This window comes from Manis pentadactyla, chromosome 1, assembly GCF_030020395.1.
Source record: "Manis pentadactyla isolate mManPen7 chromosome 1, mManPen7.hap1, whole genome shotgun sequence".
NCBI lineage: Eukaryota > Metazoa > Chordata > Mammalia > Pholidota > Manidae > Manis > Manis pentadactyla.
In genome coordinates, this window is record NC_080019.1 from 184,509,497 (window position 1) to 184,529,875 (window position 20,379).

General features: G+C 44.5%; 2 long non-coding RNA genes across 2 annotated transcripts in view; both read right to left on the reverse strand.

Annotated features, from left to right (window-relative positions):
- LOC130684135 (uncharacterized) overlaps positions 1-20,379 on the reverse strand; it is a 118,187-nt gene that overhangs the window by 32,873 nt on the left and 64,935 nt on the right. The window lies entirely within an intron of this gene.
- LOC118909631 (uncharacterized) overlaps positions 13,301-20,379 on the reverse strand; it is a 42,115-nt gene continuing 35,036 nt past the window's right edge. The window contains exons 2-3 of the long non-coding RNA XR_005023717.2: positions 16,586-16,665; positions 13,301-13,383 (exon numbers count right to left, since the gene is read on the reverse strand). This is a non-coding gene — a long non-coding RNA (uncharacterized LOC118909631). The remainder of the gene's footprint in view (positions 13,384-16,585; positions 16,666-20,379) is intronic.

Consider the following 20,379-nt stretch of genomic DNA (forward strand, 5'->3'; position numbering starts at 1 on the left):
CAGCTTATATGACCTTGAGGAAGAGCGGAAAGCTGTAAAGGAAGGAAATGTAGCCACGGTATACCACTTGGCTTATCAAAGATTGATATTTTATATAAATAAACTGAAAGTTGGTTTAACCAAAAGCCATCATGTAACTACTGGGAGAATGAGAGGAAGAAAACAAGGGGCAGTGGATGGCCTCAAGGTGCTGAACGGTCTTCGGGTGTGTTGGGAGCCAGCTACACACGGAGTGGTCGGGTCCCCCTAAATGCATATGTTGAAATCCTAATCTCCAATGTGGTGGCATTAAGAGGTGGGGTCATTGGGAGGTGACTAGGTCATGAGGCACAGCCCTCATAAATAGGTAAGTGCCCCTATAAAAGAGACCCCAGAGAGCTCGCCTGCCCCTTCTTCCTTGGGAGGTTACAATCAGCCGTCTGTGAACCAGGAAGCAGGGCCTCACCAGACACTGAAGCTGCTGACGCCAAGATCTTGGACTTCCCAGCTTCTAGTACCATGAGTAATACATTTCTGTTTAGAACCCACCCACCCAGTCTGTGGTATTTTGTTGGCAGCCCTAATGAGCCAAAAGACAATGTCCAAAGTGCTGAATAAAGAAGTAGCTGTATTTGAGACATTTCTAGCTGAAATGATATGTCTTGGGTCTAGCGGTAGGAGATGGGAGGGAGGGGCATGGGAGTCCAGGTGAGACAAGACCGGCTATGAGTCAATCATGACTGAAACTGGATGACGGCGTACATGTGGTTTGTTATAATCTTCCCCGTACTCTTGTGTATTTTTGACATTTTCCATAATAAAATGGTAAATGAAAACAAACAAAAAAATAGCAGTATCTATACAGAAGAAAGCAATATCTATCAGAAGAAAGAACTAAAAGGTTCGAAAGAGATGCTCAGGGGTGGGAAGGAGTGTGACAGGGAAATGCTGTTTCATTACGTTGTTTCCACTGTTGTCAACAAAATGAGTAGCTTTAAAAATTGTTATTAAAGCAGAAAGATAGGACATTTTTCAAGACTCAAAGACCACCAGGTAGAAAATACAGAAATCAGACTTCCCTTCACTCTAACAAAGCACTTTCTAATAATGAAAACTGTCCCAAATTAAACAGGCTGGCTGGTAGGATGAATGATTTAAGAAAGGCTGTGATCACATGTCAATCATGTTGTCAGAGGTATTACTGAAATGGTTGGAAGTTAGGGGAGATAATTTCTAAATAGGGTGGCCAGATTTAGCAAATAAAAATACAGGACACCAGTCACATCAGAATTTCAGATAAACAAAAAAAATTAGTTTTTAGTGTAAGTATGTCCCATGGTGAGGGCCTTATACATTGGGACATACTTATACTAAAAAATTATTTGTTGTTTACCTGCCACTCAAATTTCACTGGTTGTCTTGTATTTTGTCTGGCAACCCCATTTCTAACTGCTCTAAATATCTTATTTTTAAATGTGAGGGAAGTCCTATCTATCCATGTTCAAATGTATATATTCAAAAGAAATTTTAGCATCCTTCTCTTGCTAAAACTGATAGTTAGTGATTAAGGGAAGAGTGGGTAAAATGGTAGCTTGAAATACATATTCTGTGTTCTTTCCTCAAAACACAAAGCGAAACTGAGGTTAGGTATTCAGACATTTGTCACTGAGTATATCCTACATTAAGCCTGTAATCATTTATTTATCCATTTTCTTTCTTCTGTTTACTACAAAGGTAATGCAGAGCTGAGATTGGAATTCACAGGAGCATTAACGTGGGCAAGTGTTGTGCTAGGAAGTGGGTACGTGAGGAAGGAGGCCCTGTCCTGGCCCAGACTCAGCTTCTGCCTGACCACACTTAGCACCGGAGTGAATTGTATTCAAGTTATGTTCTTAGGAGCCCTGATTCAACTGGAATGAGTCAGACAGGACTCCCTGGAGGAGGCAGCATCACAGTTGTCTGTAGCAGAGTTTTCCACATGAAGAGGGAGGGAGTGCATTCCACAAAGACAAGGTAGCTGGAGGAAAGGCGTAGAGTCACAAAGTGGGTGTTACTGAGACCTTGAGAAGATGTTGTGATTGTAGCACAGGGAGGGAATATGGAGAAATGGAGCTTGAGTTTTGGAGAGATGTGGGTTTATTCCTGTAGACACTGGGCTGGTGTTTGTGAAGAGGTTCATGAAGAAGATGCTATCTATCAATCCTTTCTCTCTTTAGCTGTTTTCCCAAGGGTGACCATTTAATCGCAAAGAGAATCAGAGTGTGCTAGAGCTTGACGAATCTCTCAGAATCCAAATCACCTGTTCAATCACCCCTCATTGAGGAGCTGGTCTCAGATAGAAGTCCCAAAAATAGTTAATGGGGCAACTGGGATCAGAACAAGGGCTCTTGAGTCCTTTTCCAAATTGCCTCCTCAAATAGGGATGCCAGGTTGTACAACTTGGGGTGGGGGGCTGGAAAGTGAAGGTTCCTGTGGCCAGGATCCTCACCTGGCCCTGGTCGGCTTGCTCACTGCACATGTGTGGGCAATACAGTTATTGACTCTAAGTAAAGAGCTCTGCCCAGTGCTCTGGGTGATACAGTGGCATGGCTGCAAGGCTGCAGGAGAGCAGAGCAGAGGCTGGAGTGGTGGCAGCGCCAAGGACAGAGACTCAGATGGCTGCGGGGGCAGAGAGGCCCAGGGGCAGAGACTGGCTTGCTGCCTGCAGACTCGCTCCAAGTGGATGGGATTCTAGTGACTGACCTGCCACCGTGGGAATAAAGATGGATATAAACCCTTTCACCCTAACATTCCACTGTCATTTTTCCGGTCTCACTGAATCCATAGTGAACTTGTCTGGGGCTGAAACCCATTGGCAAGACGGGCACCTTCCTCATTGTATCCCATGAAGATACACAGTTTAGGGGGCACCAGTCTCTGTGGACTACAATGCAGATGGCGCCCCCTGCAGTATATGTGATGGCCCTGTGCCCAAATATGCTAACGCAGTTGCCTGCAAGGCATAATTGTAAGAGCTGCTTCACCTGTGACTATGGAAACATTGTTTCTCCATATGTAGTCAAGTGACTCAGGTGCTCAACCCCCAGATCCTGGCCGCATTAACTCTGCTGTCAGGACTTCATTCCACTAATGAAGGCTCTGAGGAGTCACATCCCCCTTAGGGTGTCAGTGGCCAACAATGCTGGCAAGTTTGCCAAACTAATGTCTTATCTCCCTGTGGCCCTGCTGCCATTTTTCATGCTGTGGCCAACTGCTTTTTCGTGACTCTCAGCTCCCCATCATAGGAACTGAATGCATCCATCACTATTGGGCCCCTCACTGTTGCCAAGGGTTACGTGAATTCAAAACTAAGGATGAAACCAAAACCAGCCCTTAAATATTAGCCCTCAGCGGGAAGCTCAAAGAAATGCTCCAAACCTTTAAAAGAAATCCGGCAATGTCATGACAAGGGACATGTCCAGGATAGGGCTGCAGCCGCAGGCAGGGTGTGGCTGCCTGGGGCTACAATTTGGTAACAGCTGCTAACATATTCTCTCTCTGGGGTGCTCCGAAGTCCTGGCGAACACCCAGAGAAATGAGAGTGAATGCCTGAACTTCAGTCCCGTGCTACTCAATATGGTAGCCACTGGCCAGGTGTGGCTGCTGAGTGCTTGAAATGTGGCTAGTTTGAATGAAGATGTACTGTAAGGAGAATGGTTATGATGGGTGGGTTGGGGAATAAGTGTTGATACCTCACCTCCTATATCAAAATGAAATCCTGAAGGATTAAAAAGTTAAAAGCAAAAGCAAATACAGAAAAACCAGGTGACTTATGGATGTCTCTGGAGTGTCTAAGAATGTGGACAACAGAAGAAATCACAAAGAAAATGATAGATTTGACTACAAAAAATTAAAAGCTTTACTTTTTGAGGGGACAAATACTAATTTTAAAAAAGAAAAGAAAAATTTAAAAAGGAAAAGAAATCATCATGCTAGGTACTTTTGCACACATTCTCTCTTTTTATAAATTTATTTGTATGGAGATATAACTGATCTGTATAACATTGTGTAAATCCAAGGTGTACACCTGTTGATTTGATACATTTATTATATTGCAGTATGACTACTAGCATGGCATTAGCTAACACCTCTATAACATCACATAAATTTCATTTCTTTTTTGCAGTGGGAATGACTGAGATCTAGTCTCTTGGCAACTACAAAGTTTGTAATACAATATGTCCTATCTTCCCTATGCTGTGGCTTCGAGCTCCAGAACTTATTCATCTACTAGTTGCCAGTATGTAAAAAGCTTTACCTTCTATAAAATTATAGATATAAAAAACATTTAAGACCACATAAAAATGAGAAATTATTTCCCAGAAAGATTACATATAAAGTACACAAAAAATTGCTATTATTGTAATACTCCATAATAAATGAACAATTCCCAGAAGAAAAAAAGATGGCTAATAAACACTGAAGTGTTCACTAGTAATCAAAGGAAAGCAAATTAAAACCACCATTAGAAATTCAAAAAATTAAATTAAGGCAAATTTTAAAAGCTGTTTATTACGATTCAAGTCAACAAGTTTTGTTTTTGATGGAAGTCATACATAGCTCATAGGAATGTAAACAGGGAAAAACATTCTGGGAAGCAATGTGCAAAAAGTCTAAAAATGTTCTATTCTTTGACCTAGAAATTCCACTTCTAAGAAAATTAATAGACTGATTTATGTGCAAGGATGTCCATACATTCACTACTCATAATGGCAAAATTATGGAAGCAGCTTAAAATATGCAAAGAAACAATGGTAAAATGCTGGGGTGGGGAGAAAAAGATGAGCTGTAAGCATAAAATACACACCGGATTTCAAAGTCTTAGTATGCAAAGGAATGTATAATATATTAATATTTTAGGTTGATTTGGTACAGTCATCAATATATTGGGTTAAACGTTGAGTTACATGAAATATATCTCTATATAGTTGGTTACAAACTGGGTTAAAGAAAATGTATATTAGAATTAATTTTACCTGTTTCCTTTTGCCTTTTTAATGCAGTTACTAGAAAAGTCAAAATTACAAATGTGGCTAGCTTTTTGGCTTATATTTGTGGTTTGTGTTATATTTCTATTGGACGGCACTGCCTTAGGACTGTGGGTAAATCCTTCCAGAGACTTGTCCCAACCCCTCCTCTAACCCAATTTTTCCTCAGACTCCAATCTTTCCCTTTCCCTTTCCTTCTCTACCATTTATACACTTTCAACAGGGTATCAGTTCTCTTCTGCCAATATGTAGGAAGAATAATAGCTAACATTTTCAAAAAGGCTCATAAGTGCCAAGCACTTTACCTACTTTGTGTCATATAATCCCCCCCAACCATCCTATAAGGTAGGAATCATTATTCGCACAGAGAGGTTAAGCAACGTGCTCAAGGTCATACAGCTAGTAAGCAGAGAAACAGGATTCCAACCCAGGGAGCCTGGCTCCCAAGCCCTTTGGCTCTATAGTGCATAAGAGAACTGGGAAAGGGGAAATTATAATAGGAACCTTATTGGACAATTTGATTGTGTTTTCTGCATTTGCACTGCTAGTTAGCCCTGGAGAATATCATGCTGAAGCTTAAAAGCTAGTGGCAGGCTCCCGACATGCGTCCATCAGTGCTGTGCTGCACCCTCCCAAAGTTCATCTGGTGAAGCTCTAATCCTCAGTGTGATGTACTTGGAGGTGCTGCCTTTGGGAGGGAATTAGGTGTAGATGAGGTCATGAGGGTGGAGCCCCCATAATGGGATTACTGTCCTTTTAAGAAGAGACAAGAGATAACTTCTCTGTCTCTGTCTCTTTCTCCTTCTCTCCCTTCCCCTCCCTCCCTGTCTCTCTCTGTCTCTCTGCCACATGAGGACAGAGTGATAAGGCAATACCCACCAGCTAGGAAGAGGGCCCTCACCAAGGACCCAGACTTCCAGCCTTCAGAACTGTGACAAAATAAATTTCTGTTGTTGAAGCCGCTTGGACTATGGTATTTTGCCACAGCAGCCCAAATAGACTAAGACAGCTAGACTCCTGCGGTGGGTCACTGAGGCTGAGACAGCATGTCTCTGAGAAGGAGACACTAGGAACCCATTGAGGAGGTGCAACTCCAGGGGGAAACCCCGGGGCAAAATGCCTTTGAAACTGAAATCAGTCAGAGGGAAAAATCATCTGGGAGAAACCTGTTTATTTCTTACAAGCAGTTGTCCCACATTTCTCCAGACCAGGCTGCAGCAGAAGGGGGAGCTCCACCCAACCTCTCCGGCCCAGATACGCCCTTGCTCGCCCATGTAATTACCTATTGATACGAAGATGGACTACTTTCTCCACCCCTTGGGAACACCTATTGATATGAAGATGCACTAAAGCCAGGTGAGAGATTCTGGATACTGCGATTTTACCCGCTGGAGGTTCTTAGCCTCGGAAGACGTGAACAAACAGGGAAGAATCAATAAAAGAGGATGCAGAGATTTCAAGTGGCAGAGGACGAAAGGAATGACCCATCTGGGAGGGGACAGGAATGCCAGGCTGAAAATTGGCAAACAGAAGAATGTTACAGTCACGTTGTCTTGCCAATGAGTTTCAGCACCGGGCAAGTTCGCTATGGATTCAACGTGACCTGAGAAAATTACAGCAAACATTCTTTGGGGTGAAAGGGTTTATCACCCGGCTTGTTCTCCCAGCGGTAGGTGGAGCACTAGCATCTCTGCCTCCACGCAGAGCCCTGGGCCAAGCTCTCTATATAGCACAATAACAGCTCATTGCCTAAGGTGTGGAAGCGGCAGCCCAGCAACAGGCCTGTTACATCATCAGGTGGTTTAAGTTCGGTGAGGATCCTGGTCATTGGAACCCCAACTTCCCCACACACATTATATATGACAAAATATCCTTGGGTTTTTAAGGAGGAAAACAAGATGCGTGAATGATGAAACAACCAATATAGGGATGGTTGCAAGTGGGATTTATAGAAAAAAAATGTGCCTGTTGACCTGGTGGGTCGACCACATCCAAGTGTCTTAAGCTGAGGACTCAGACTAGGGTGTCTCCCCAAGAGCAAAATTGGCTGCTTGTTGATTATTAGGAAAAATATTTAAGTACCCACTGTGGCAAAGGATTCACATTTTATGTATTTTAAGGTGGATTGCAGTGTTATCTCAATAATAAGTCCCCTCTCCCCACCTGTGTTCTCAAGTGCTTTAGAGAGTGGCCAGAAAAGGCGCCACAGCACATCCCCAGAACCCCCTCATCTGTGCCACAGCCTGTGACCTGGGCGGGAGAAGAAGACGCCATTCAGGACAACCAGAAAGGATCAGGGGTGTTGCCATCACGAGGTGGGTAGGGAGGGCCCTGAAGCCAGGTGCAATGGCCTTAGATCAGAGCAGCCCTTAGCAGCAGCTTACAGCCTGTGGGAGTCTGTATATTTTTCCACATCAACAATCAATTAGCTGACAACAAAGAACTGGGTACCAACAATTCAGGTCAGTGCTGAGGCTCTGCTGGGGCTCAAGGGCTGACATTTTTCCCCACGAGTTACAGGGCTCAGTCCCACAAGACTGCCCCACTTCAGATGCCAGCTGCTAATGGGCAGCCCAGGCTACCCACACTTTTGCCGATTGGTTACAAATCTGGGGTCCCACAAGCCCCCCTCAGGTTTGGTAACTTGCTAGATCAACTTACAGAACTCAGGAAAACACTTAATTTACATTTACTGGTGTATTATAAAGGATACAAACAAACAGTTACATGAAGCACACAGGGTAAGGTAGTTCCAGAAGGGTCTGAGGGCAGCAGCCTCTACCTCTGTGGAACTGGAGTGCCTCCCTCCTGGCATGTGGATGCATTCAGTAACCAGGAAGCTTCCAAACTTTGTTAAAGAGTTTTTCATACAAGTCAACCTTCAGGCCTTCTTCACTCCCAGTAGGTTGGCAGTGGGCTGGGGGTGCCTAACCCTCTAATCTCTTTGTCTTCTGGATAACCAGCCCCATCCTGAGACCCACCTTAAATGCCTTAACATAAACTCAGATGTAATTGAAAGTGGCTCATTATAAATAACAAAAGGCACTCCTATCTCAGGAAATTCTAAGGGATTTAGGAGCTCTTTGCTAAGAACTTGGGAAAAAGGCCAAATACATGTATTAGTAAACCAAAGAGTCACTGCTGCCTTTGAGTCTAAGCTGCCTTCTATTTGAGTAAGCTTGGTAGCAGGGAGACTTTCCAAAAATGACCTCAGCAACATCTCCATTCAACATGCTCTTCATACAATGAGACTTGAACCCTCTTCTCATCAAAAGGTGAACCTGTGTCTCAGTTAAGGGCAGAAGGGACAGAAAGTGACTTCCATGTCTGTAGAAGGCAGTAGTGTCTACCTGGAGCCCTCTCCTGGGACATTCGCCCTTGGAACTTGCCATGCTGTGAGGAAGCCCAGGCCACACGAGGCTCACGGAGGTGTCCCACCGACAGCTGACTGAGGCCCCCCAGAAAGCCAGCACCAGCCTCCAGGTGTGAGAGTGATGGGTCCCAGACAGCTCTGGCCCCTGCTGTTGAGTCTCCCAGCACTTTGAGTCTCCTTAGCTCTGATGCAGTAGTAAGTGGCATATCTGGTCTTTGTCCTCATTCCTGGCACAGAGCTTCAAAAACCCTTGGAATTACCTGGGCAATAGGAGTGTCTTGGTGATGCTAATGAGGTGACTCATCACAGGCTCCTAAGTAGCTTGGAGGTGGGGGCTGGTCACCAGGAAGGCCAATCACGGATTGCGGGGATCCTTTAGTTGCCCGATCTCTAGGGAGTCACAGGGCCACTGACTTCATAGATCATGCCTACATAATGAAACCCAGATAAAAACTCTGGATGCTGAGGCTTGGGGAAGTTCCGAGGTCGGTGGACACACTGATGTCCCGGGAGGGTGGCACACCCTGACTCCACAGGGACAGGTTCCTATGGCTGGGACTCTGCCAGACTTTGCCCTGTGTATCTCTACATCTGGCTGTTCATCTGTATCTTTTATAATAAAATGACAATTAGAAATATAACACTTTCCTCAGTTGTGTAAGTTACTTTAGTAAATTGAACCTCAGTGGGTTGTGGGAAGCCCAGAATTTGTAGCTGGCTTAACGGAAGTGCAGGTGGCTTGGGGATCCAGGCGGTCCACGCTTAGAGTCGTAAAGGCCAGAGACAACATATGAAAATCACCTAATCTGGGGCTTGACGTACAGCAAGTGTCAGCAATGGTAGCTCTTACCTTATTAAAAATGAGAGGATCATAGCCTGCTAGCTGTATCTGTCCCACCAGTATCCTTTGCCCCAGTGCCCCCACGCTGTCCCCCACACTGCCAGGACATCTGAGTCAACCCAGGGTAGCAAAGACCCTCTGCCACAAGCTGTAAGCACTTTGTTCCACTCAGAGGCAATAAGGTCAGAAGAGGGTCTGAAGCCAGCTTTACGTTCAGTCGAGCCCTTCTGCCTGCCTGTCTTTATTCTCTTGCCTTTTGGAAGCCAGGATCCACTTTAATCTGGAGCTGACCCTAAAACTTCCCTGCAGGTGCTGTCAACCCAGGCCCATCAGAGTCCTGCACATTTGGGGAGGCCCGGGGCAGAACCAGCACTGCCTCTGCTGGGAACAGGATGAGCTCTCCTTGCAAGCCCTCCTCCCCTCAGTCTGCCAGAGTCCGTGGCTCCTGTGGCAGAATCCTGTCATTTCTGTGTTCTGACATGCCTAGGATGCAGGAACAAAGGTCCTCCACCCGCTCTGTGGGGCTATTACACAGACAAGCCCCCACCCACTGGCTCTACGGTGTGTCTGCTGCCAAACAGCACTCCTTCCCTCTGAAGTGTTTCTTTCTCCAAAAGTTGTGAAATAAATACATTAACAAAGACCTGGAGTCTAAGATCAAACAAACCAAAGCGAAGCTTATAATAGTAGAAATGAACTATTGCATTAGATGATCACAGCATTCAGAGGAATAAAGCCTAGGAGCTTCCTCTCATGCTCATTCCGATGGCCACCGTGGGAAAGTTATCAGATGCGTGTTATGGCTGAGCAGGTATGTTATGGCTGGATTTGGCAAAGGAAAATCCAGGCACTGCCCCACATTCTAAGACCCACTGAAAGGCAAGTACATTTCTGGAGAGGGGATATTGTCAACGCACTTCCATGTGTGCCCAACAGTAGTTAGCACTTATTAAGCACTTGTCATGAGCCAGGCATTGTTCTGAACATTTCTGCACTGAATAATTTTATCCTGATAACAACCATATGGGGTAAATACACAATGGTTCCCATTGTATGGGTGAGCAAACAGAGGGTCAGAGGGTTAATCCAAAACAAGAAAAGCTAGGATTTGAACCCAATTTGTCCAAAATGATAGTCTAGCTTCCCAAGTACCAGCCTGTAGCATATCCTCTATTGTAAATGTCAGGCACTGGCCCTGCTGTTGGGGGTACACAGAAATGAAGACCCTTAAGCTCCATGGACCTTACTGAGACCCTGTTCCGTATGATGCACTGTGTCAGGTGCTGTGAAGAATAAAAAATGACTAAGACACAGGAAGACAGATCATCATGTAGCAGAGAAAGGAACATCACATCTTTCTTAAGACTATCATATAAAATATTACAAAAAATTCCCACCCCACCATCACGGAGCTTTGCAGGCAGTCAATCAACTACACCCTTTCAGGGCATTGCCTTAGCATGAGAAAGCACCCCAAAGGAGGTTTGAACTGGGTCCCACAGAAGGATATGCTGAATGCTAACATGCATGGTGGGAAGATGATGTGATGAGACAGGGAGAAGACAGCCATCTACAAACCAAGGAGAAAGGCCTGGAAGAAACCCTTCCCTCATGACCCTCAGGCAGGGCCAACCCTGCTGACATCTTGATCCTGGAACTTCCAGCCTCCGGGTGTTGGAGTGCATTTCTGCTGTTTACACCAAACAATTTCTGGTACTTTGTTACAGAGGCTATAGCAAACCAACACAGATTTTGGGCACTGGCACCTGTGAAGGTGACCTTATTTGGGAATATGGCCTTTGCATATGTAATTAAGATGTAAATTAAGATGAATTCAAACTAGAGGGGTTTGATCCTTGATATAACATGGCTGATGTCCTTATAAGAAAAGAGACAATGAGGCAGAAATACACAGAGGGAAGACAGCATGTGAGAGTGGAAGCTGGAATCCTGTAGCTCCAAGCCGTGAAGGGCCAATGATTTCTGGCAACCATCAGATGTCAGCACAGGGGCAGGGAACAGGTTCGCCTCGGAGCCCCTCAAGAAGGAACCAACTCTGCCAACTGACACCTTCAGTTTAAATTTCTGACCTCCAGAGAGTAAATTTTGTTTGAAGCCACCCAGTTTGTGGTAGTTTGTTTGGCAGCCTCAGGAAATGATTACATCCACTTTTCATTTCACCGTAGTTCCTGTTTTGGGGGAGGACAGTGATCTTTCCTTAACCTTGTGATCTGTATTCTTCCTGTGTCTCTTCAAGGACCTCCTAATCTCTCACCCAAAATTTTTTTCCAGCTTTGAAAATCTCTCCTCAGCCTTGTCTGCTAGAATTCTCTCCCACTCGGGCTGCATCGCCTCTGTGCCGTGCATACACACTGCTGCCTCCTCAAACTGCCGATGTGCACATTTGGTCCTCGGTTCTCTCTGCATCCTTCTTGATTGATTACCCTCAGCGAAAGGATTGGCTCTGCCCAAGGGGTGGATGGAAGTGCAGCTGGAGATGGAGGATGAGACCAGACACTGAGCAGGGAGAAAATCCTGTGTGATCTGCTGAGAAGTCTCGGTTTCACCAGTGGGTGGAGAGCTGCTAAGCTCTGAAGCAGGAGAGCTCATTGTTTACACGTACTCACTGAGTACCTGCTGTATGCTAGGTGCACCAGGTGGGAATGCTTTCAGCTGCAAACGACAGGACATCTGACTAAGCTTAAACCACAAGGACATCAACTGCTCACTTAACAAGCAGCTGTGAGGGGGATGGGACACTGATGCCTCCAAGGACCCAGGTCTCTGACTCTTCTACTCTACTGTCCTCAACATCTCAACTTTGAGTCTCATGCTTATTGCCCCATGGTCCTGAATTGTGATGAGACAGACTGGCAAAAACGGGCATTGCAGGCCGAATGGTATCCCCCAACATTCCTGTGTTGACATCCTAACTCCTAGCACCTCAGAATGTGGCTGTATTTGGAGATGGGGCCTTTAAAGAGGTGAGTAAGTAAGATGAGGTCACATGGGTGGGCCCTGATCCAATATGACTGATTTCCTTATAAGAGCAGGATATATATTAGGACCCAGAAATGCACAGAGACATCCAGGATGCACACATGCAAAGGAAAGGCCCTGTGAGGACACAGAGAAGGCAGCCATCTACAAGCCAAGGAGGGAGGCCTCAGAAGAAACCAGCCCTGCTAGCACCTTGATCTTGCACTTCCAGCCTCCAGATTATGAAGAAAAGCACTTCTGTAGTTTAAGCCACCCAATCTCTGGCATTTTGTTATGGGAGCTCTAGAAAATGAATGTAAGAGGGAATACCGGGTGTAGAACAGGCTGGGGGTGTGTGGGAGGGAGAGGGAAGCCAGCCTCTGAACGCCGGTCACGGGGTGCTCCCCCCACCCCCACCGCCCCACTCAGGGTCATGCCCCTAGGTCACACTGGAGCTCTCTGAGAGACCTCAGCTCCCCTGGGACTCATGATTCAGGGCAGAAGGATCGCCCACCCCCACTCAGTGGTGAACTGCTTATTGTTTTGAATCCAGTTGTTTTGAAGGGAGACAGATTTGTTGTTCTTTCTTCTGCTAGGAGTTACTTCATGGTTGGCAGTCATCTCATTCTCCACGCACCTGCACATCTCGCCTCCTTCAGAATAGGGCCTATGAAGGTCTTTGAGGTGTAACAGAGTTAAAAGAAAGTGACTGTGAGCTGGAGAACCTAGTGAAGTGCAGAACGGGTTGTATGTTCCCCAAAGTCTTCACAATATAGTAGAGGCTCTGTCTCTGTGGTAATCCTGAGAGTGCGGGGTGGCCCCCATCCCTCCAGTCTCTGTGCAGCATAGGTGCCAGAATGGGTGACAGGTCTGTGTGTGTGTGAGTGTGTATGAGTGTGAGTGAGTGTGTGTCCATGTGTGTCTAACAGGGCTGGGAGCAGGGATGGACAGATGGTGGCCTAGGTCGGGAGGCTGATTTCTCTCCCCGTCCTTCTGGGCCCTTGCAAATTTCCAGGTATGAGACTGGCTAAAATAGTCTGAGAAACATTGGGATAAAAAAAGAAGAAAGACAGTGAATTTAAAGAGTGGGCTTTAAGTCATCTGAACAAGAAAAATTGGGATTTCAATGGCAAGAAGAGAACCAGAGATCAGCAAATGCCAAGAATGCTACTGGATTTCAGAGGCTGTCAAACAAAAAAATTATTTTGACACTTGTTAAAGTGATCAGGAAGACTTTATTCCAGATTATCACAATAGGGGGAGAGATCAGGTTTAACACTGAATACAATAAGGACAGGCGGGGTTTTACTGCCAAGGAGCAGGGTGAGGGGGCCAGAGGGTGGAGAAGTACTAAGAGGAGATATGACAGTGGGGGAATTCTTGCTAAACTGACCTGGCAGGATGCTTACTAGGCAGGCCACGGACTCATACATCGAAGGTGGGGGATGAGGAACCTGATCCAAATCAAGGATGAAAGTTCTTTTTAAGTGACATAACAGGACTCTTGCTAAAACTGGGGGTGGGGGAGGCCCAAGGTCAATACCTGGAAGATGGCTCAGAGGAACCTGACCGAAGTGTGGTCAAGGAGAGAGGGATCAAGGCAGCCCCACTGGGGAGCACATAAAGCACAGGACAGTCACTGGAGGACTTAAATATGGGCTAGAATGTAAATACAAACTATGTTGTATAATAGTATATGATACAAACTATGTATAAGATTTTATACATGGTTCATAATGTTTTCTATGTAACATAAAAAAAAATATTTTTATTATTTTTCCTTTTATCAAAGTAGATTTGGTAGATGTTTAAGAAACCCTTGACCCAGCTCAAAAGCAAAAAATACATTTACATTTTCAATCTCCTACTTCCTGAGAAGTTCACATTTAATGAATACTGATGAAATGTCATGATAGCACATCAAAGATTTAGGAGGCTTTGGCCTAAAATTGCCTGAAAGATTTTACAACTATAATGGTGCAATCTGTCTTGTTAATATTTGAGAAATTATGGAGATTGAAGCACTAAAAGTTAAGAGTTGGGCATTTTGTCCCGCTATAAATACAGTCTGGTTCCATTCATAGACTGTTCAATAGTTCAACGATGTAATTCAGGAATGCACAGAAAACTGCTGTAACTACGAAGAAAAACGTGTGGTGAATGCCACTAATGTCAGGAATGTGGGGGGGAAGAAGGGGGTTCCTCTTGGGAGACACACATCTGGGCTTCTGGGGCTCTCCCAACCTTCAACTTACTCATTCTGAGTAGTTCCAGGGATGTTTGATTCATAGTTATTTGTCCACTAGTACATATTTATGTTTTATATACCTTTCTGGATGTGCATTATATTATACAATTTAAGAAACAGTTTGTCCTAATTCAAACAAAAGGAGGCTCCTGGAAATTATAAACCAAATAATCCTTAAAAGAAATTCTACAAGTTATTAAACTGATAGTTTGAGCACTTGGAAAAAAAAGTGGTGATGCTAGCAGCCAGCATGGGTTTATTTAGAACAAGTTGAGTGAAAAGCACCTGAATACTGTTTTTGCACAGAGTTACTAGACCAGAGGGTCACAGATTGCAAGAAAGCATTCAACAAGATGTCTCATGAGGTCCTTGTGGACCAAATAGAGACGTGGGCTGGACCAGAGAAAGTTTATCTAGAGGATACTAAGGTAGGTTTGTATGGATGCAAACACATGGCTGCAAATGTTTTGACACTCTTCCCAAAGAGGGGCGAGGTCTGTGCAGTGCTGTGCTGCTGAATGGTTAACAGCAGGCTCTCTGAAGGAAAAAGCCCTGATGTATAGTGTTTGCCAGTTTCTGTGGTGTAAATATCCCACCCTGACTGATTTCAAGGATGGCTGTGTTTACTGACTGCCTTGCAAAACGTTTGAAACTTTTGCTGGCTCCACTACCCTACTGGCTCTGCTTCCTCTTTTGGATCTAAGCAGCTTTGTAACAGCTTTGACCAAGAGTCCAGTGGATGTGACCCTCTGTGATTCCAAAAGCCAGTCATAAAGGCTGTGCAACTTCCGCTCTGAAGCTGGAGCACTCCCTCTGGAAACTCCCTCTGGGAGCCCGAAGTTGCCATGTAAGAAGTCTGACTCCCTGAGAGCTCATAGGCTGCAAAGGCCACATGCAGTCTCCCTGTGCAACTCAGCCCTCAACCGTCCCCACCAAAGCGCCGCACGTGTGAATGAAGCTGTTCTGAATTCTGCACAGACTCAGCTACCAAGTGACCCCTAGTAATCAATGTTCCCAAAAAGGAACAAAAATAATCACCCAGCTGAGCCCTATCCGAATGCCTGACTTCCAAAGTCCTGAGATGTAATAAAATGCTTGTTTTAAGCCACTCTGTGTTGGGGCAGTCTGTTCTGCAGTAATAGATCACAGAAATGGCTTCCCACACCCATTTCACCCCTTCATCTTTCTCTGGTCCAGGGGCTAGAAAGCAGGACGCTCTCATTCGAAGTCTCCCTTGGAGCCAGGTGTAGCCATATGACAGTTTCGGCCAATGAGGTATAAGCAGAAATCATTTCCGGAATTAAGTGCTTAAGAGAAGTGTTCTGCTCTTTGTACTCTGTCATGCCTCCTTTTCCCACCTGGAATGTGGATATTATGGTTTGAGCTTCAGTAGCTATCCTGTGTCAGGAGGAAAAAGTGAAATGCACAGAGCGGGAAAGGAAGTGAAAAGGGTAGGAGTCCTGGATTACCTGCATCTGGATCTCTCCTTAAGAAGAAAAAGTAAAATCTTCCTTTCTGCCGCCATTGTTGGGCTTTGTTATTCACAGCTGGAAGCAATTCCAACCACAAGCTTTAGACAAGCCAATCTGTAGCAAGCTGACTGAAACCAAAAATCCTAAATGGAATTTGTAAATAGGCTGCATCATCAAAGTTGGCCACTTTTGTATTAAAGTCACAGAAGGAGGACACAAGAGACATTACCAAATGTGTTAAGAGCACACAATTTGATAAATTGTCAAATTTATCCCGACAGATTTAATATTTTAAAAAGAAATCTAAATAGTGATGAAGGCCGAAGCAAGATGATGGCATTTAACAAGAGGTAAGTGAGAAGTCCTGTACCCGGAATTCTTTTTTAAGCACATGAAGTCAGAGCCATACAAGAGGAAGGAACTCTGCTGCAGGGCCAGGGGACCAGGATTTGCCACTGCCACTATTGTGTGTCTCAGGTCAGGGACCGAGCCTTCGCATCATGATCTCTTCACCTGCATGGTGAGAGGCTTAGTTGGGTAATTAGCTGGGTAATACGGGATCAGTGTAATGAGCCTAAATGAGCTGAAGACTGGGCTTGGAAATCTTTGTGCCACATGGTGATATTTGGTAATCGTATTTCATCTGGGAAGGAGCCATGTACCTACCTCCTCAAAGCCTGGAGCTCGTGTGGTACCAGGTGAGCAGGGACGAACTGGTACCCACTGACCGTGCCCAGTCTTTCTAACTGCAAAGATACACACACGTATATATTTATATAGTAAATATAAATATTATTTGTGTATATAATGGTTATAAATGAAAATTTCATATATAATATTTATGAATCATTTGATTTTCCTCATTTTATTAAAGTCATCCAGAATAGACCACTTTATCCAATAAAGGGTTGTACATAATAGAAATTGATGTGATATTTTATTAACATTTCCAAAAACATATCAGTTGGTTACTGAAGAGTAAAACAATAAAACAGAATCTAGGTGCTGCAGGCCTGTACCATTGTTATCAAACGGAACTTCCCTCTCTTTTTATAAGGGTTAAATGAGGCGATCCAGGCAAAGTGCTCAGTGCACAGGTAACATTCTGTACGTGATGTATTCATTCTTCGCCTACTCATGGACAAAACTACCAGCTAAAATCCTCTCTGGTACCAAAGAAGGAAACAAAATCAATTAGAGCTAGATACTGAAGCTTTGAGGAGAAAAACGCGAGTGGGAGAGTCAGAAAGGGCTACAAACCTCGTTTCCCTCTCATCTTAATCTATAGCTGACTACAAAATGGGAATTTCCCAAAATCTGAGTCAGCAACTGTGAGGTGGTGGCGCCACCTGCGGGTCACACGGCAACAATTCTGTGATAATTGAAGCTGGACTTCTTGGGGAAGTGAGAAAATTAATGTTTAATGTTTTCCTTGGAGTTTTGTACAACCTATACTTCCCAGTATTGGTGTGCTTAGCAGGTAGTAGTAACGTTATTTGCAATGGTAACACACAGGCAATTTCTGATGCGCACAAAGCGTAATTTTGCATTTCCCTGTAATAACCAGGGGAAACAGAAACTTGTTTGCACAGGACAGTGTGGTTGAAAGAAAATGGATTTTGGAGTAAGTTCCCTGAGTCCCAGTCCCAGCTCAGGCCCTTGCTGGTGGTTCTGGGTGAACTGCCTGGGTGCTCTTAGCTTTTTTCCTCTGCTGTGAAAGCAGAGCTACCACCAGGGCCTTGAGCGGGTTCTGCGTGAGGGAGGTGTCTCGGCATCTTCCCAAAGGGAGAAACAGCTTCCAATCCCTCCACTTTTGCCTGCCCTCCTTCCCAAACAGATCTGCACCGCCACCGCTGTGTGTGAAGTGTCAGGCTGGGTCTCAGGCTCCCTCCCCCTGTGAAGCCACTCTAATTCCCCGCCACCTACCCTCAGTCTCACTAAAGTGCACTGTGCCCCAGGGGGTGGGGACCCCTGGACACCAAACACAGGGACAAATGGAAATATCTGTGGCTGCGGTGAGAATGTGAATGCCTAATGACTGGGTAACAGCCATTATAAACAGTCCTGACAAATCAGGTCGTTTCCCATGCATTGTTTTCAGTAAAAATTAGAGGAGGACCTAATTGAATTGCCCATTAATAGATCATTAAAATTCATTTTGAGGAAAGGTCACTCAATGATTTCTGACATACTACGCTGAAGGAATTAAAAGAATTGAATGACATCCCTGTGATAAAGCTTTTTCAGACCACCTACTGATTTATGTGAAGCTGGTGTCCCAGAAGATACATCTTTTTTTTATTATTATAATAAAATAATTATAGATTCACAGGAAGTTTCAAAGGTAATACAGAGACAGCCAATGTACCCTTCACCCAGTGTGCTCCAATGATTAATCTTACATAGTCATAGCACAGTATCAAAACCAGGAAACTGACACTGGTGGGATGTTTGTGTAGTTCTTGGCTATCTTGCCTCATATGTATTTCCATAACCACCACCACAATCAGGGCACAGAACCATTCCCTCCCTAGGACGCTCTCCCTTGCGCTACCGCTTTATTGTCAGCACCCTCCCCACCCTCTGCCGCCCATAGCTCACCCCCAGCAATCACTAATTTGTTCTCCATCTCTATAATTTTGTCATCTGGAGAATATTATGAGGTAGTGCAGGGACACGGGACAAGCATCATGATTAATATTACCGTCTCTGGTTAAAAATGCTGAGATATAAACAGTATAGTAAGAACAGGAGGGACTCCATCATAAGTCGAAGATTCCACTTTAAAAACCAGGGAGTTAGGAGGTGAGATTCCTAACATATTCTTTGGTAATCAGCCAACAACCTATCTTAAGGCAGGGCAAGCATCCAAACTGATATGTTCCCACTGCTTGAGGGTAACCACTATCTTGGAGAGGAAGAGGATCAAGAAATTCCTAGTATGAAGTTTACCTTACAGAATATCTAGAGGACTGAGTGTGGTTGGTGACATTATGTTTCTCACCAGAGAGAGACATCATGAGACCGCATGTCAAGCCTATGTAACCCCCTCCACCCTTTGGCCCATTCTTGAAATCCTTAAAAGATGGAAGCCTAAGCCCTTTAGTGAACCTCCTCTCTGACGCTGCCCACACTCCCCTTTCTTCAAATGTGTACTTTTTGCCTTAAATTAAGACTTCTCACTGCTCAACTTACTACGTCCTGTCTCTGTGCTTCCAGCCATAAGCGTCTGTTACTTTGTTATTTCATTCTACTTTCTAGACTTACGCACAAATCTTCACTCTCTCTGTCCTACTTCAGACTAGTAGGGAAGGGCTACTGAGATGTCTGATTTGATTTGAGTTGCAAGTTCCTGTCGCCTGGGTGACCCAGACAGGACTGTGGCTGTACAATCATGCCCTTTAGTAGCCTTTGCCCTTGGGAAGTTCTCAGAACACAATCTCACTCCATCAAGTGCTCTGCAGCTCCCCCAAATCCTGGGGTGGTAGGAGCCTTAGTTCCCACGCTGTGCAGATCCAAGCAGACACTGGGTGCCAGGGGACCCTGGCTTCAGGAGTTGGCAGGGGATTTGCCCTGTGCTGAGCAGGCGTTCAGTGAGCTGCTTTCCTCCCTCTGCTCTTCTGTGCTCTCTGCTGCCTGTGACGCAGCGCCAGTCACTACTACTTTCACTTTAATGAATTCCTTCCTTTCCTACACTCATCCATTCAAGAATTTTCTCAGTCAGAGTCAAGAACCCTCCCCCATCCAGGTTGAGGTTTCACCTCGTGTATGGGGAGAGACCTCCCCAGACGCAGCTGCCTGACAACAGTTATTTAAATGGAATTATACAGTATCTGACTTTTTAAGATTGCCCTGTCTTAGTCATCATAATTCCCTTGAGGCCCATCCAAGTTGTTGCATGAGTCGATATTTTTTTTTAATTGCTGAGTAGTTTTCCACAGGGCATACATCTCTCTACATGAATAATGGGGATAGAACTGATGCCAAAGCCTGATTCATTCTGGCAGTAAGCAATTTTTATTACAAACAAGATACGCTCATTGCCACCAAAAATTCACCCACCTCACTATGTATTTTTTTTAAGTATCATTTATATATAATTCTATGAAGGTTTCACATGAACATTGTGGTTTCAACATTCACCCATATTTAAGATATGTATTTCTAATAACACTATTTTTTATGTTTAATAGTTAATATTTTTGTTCCTTTAATCAATTGTGTACTACTGATCACTGCAATTGTAGATTACCCCAAATTAAAGAAAATTTAAACCTTACAACCTTATGATCAAAGGAAATTAAAAATATTTAAATTTATATGACTTTATTGGAGGAATGGGAATGATGGGTGATCACCGTAAGATTTTCAAGCACATATTATATCAGGATAGAATTCTGCAGAGGATATGGAATAGAAATACCAGTTGAAGGAGAAAACGTATGATGCAAATTTCTGGC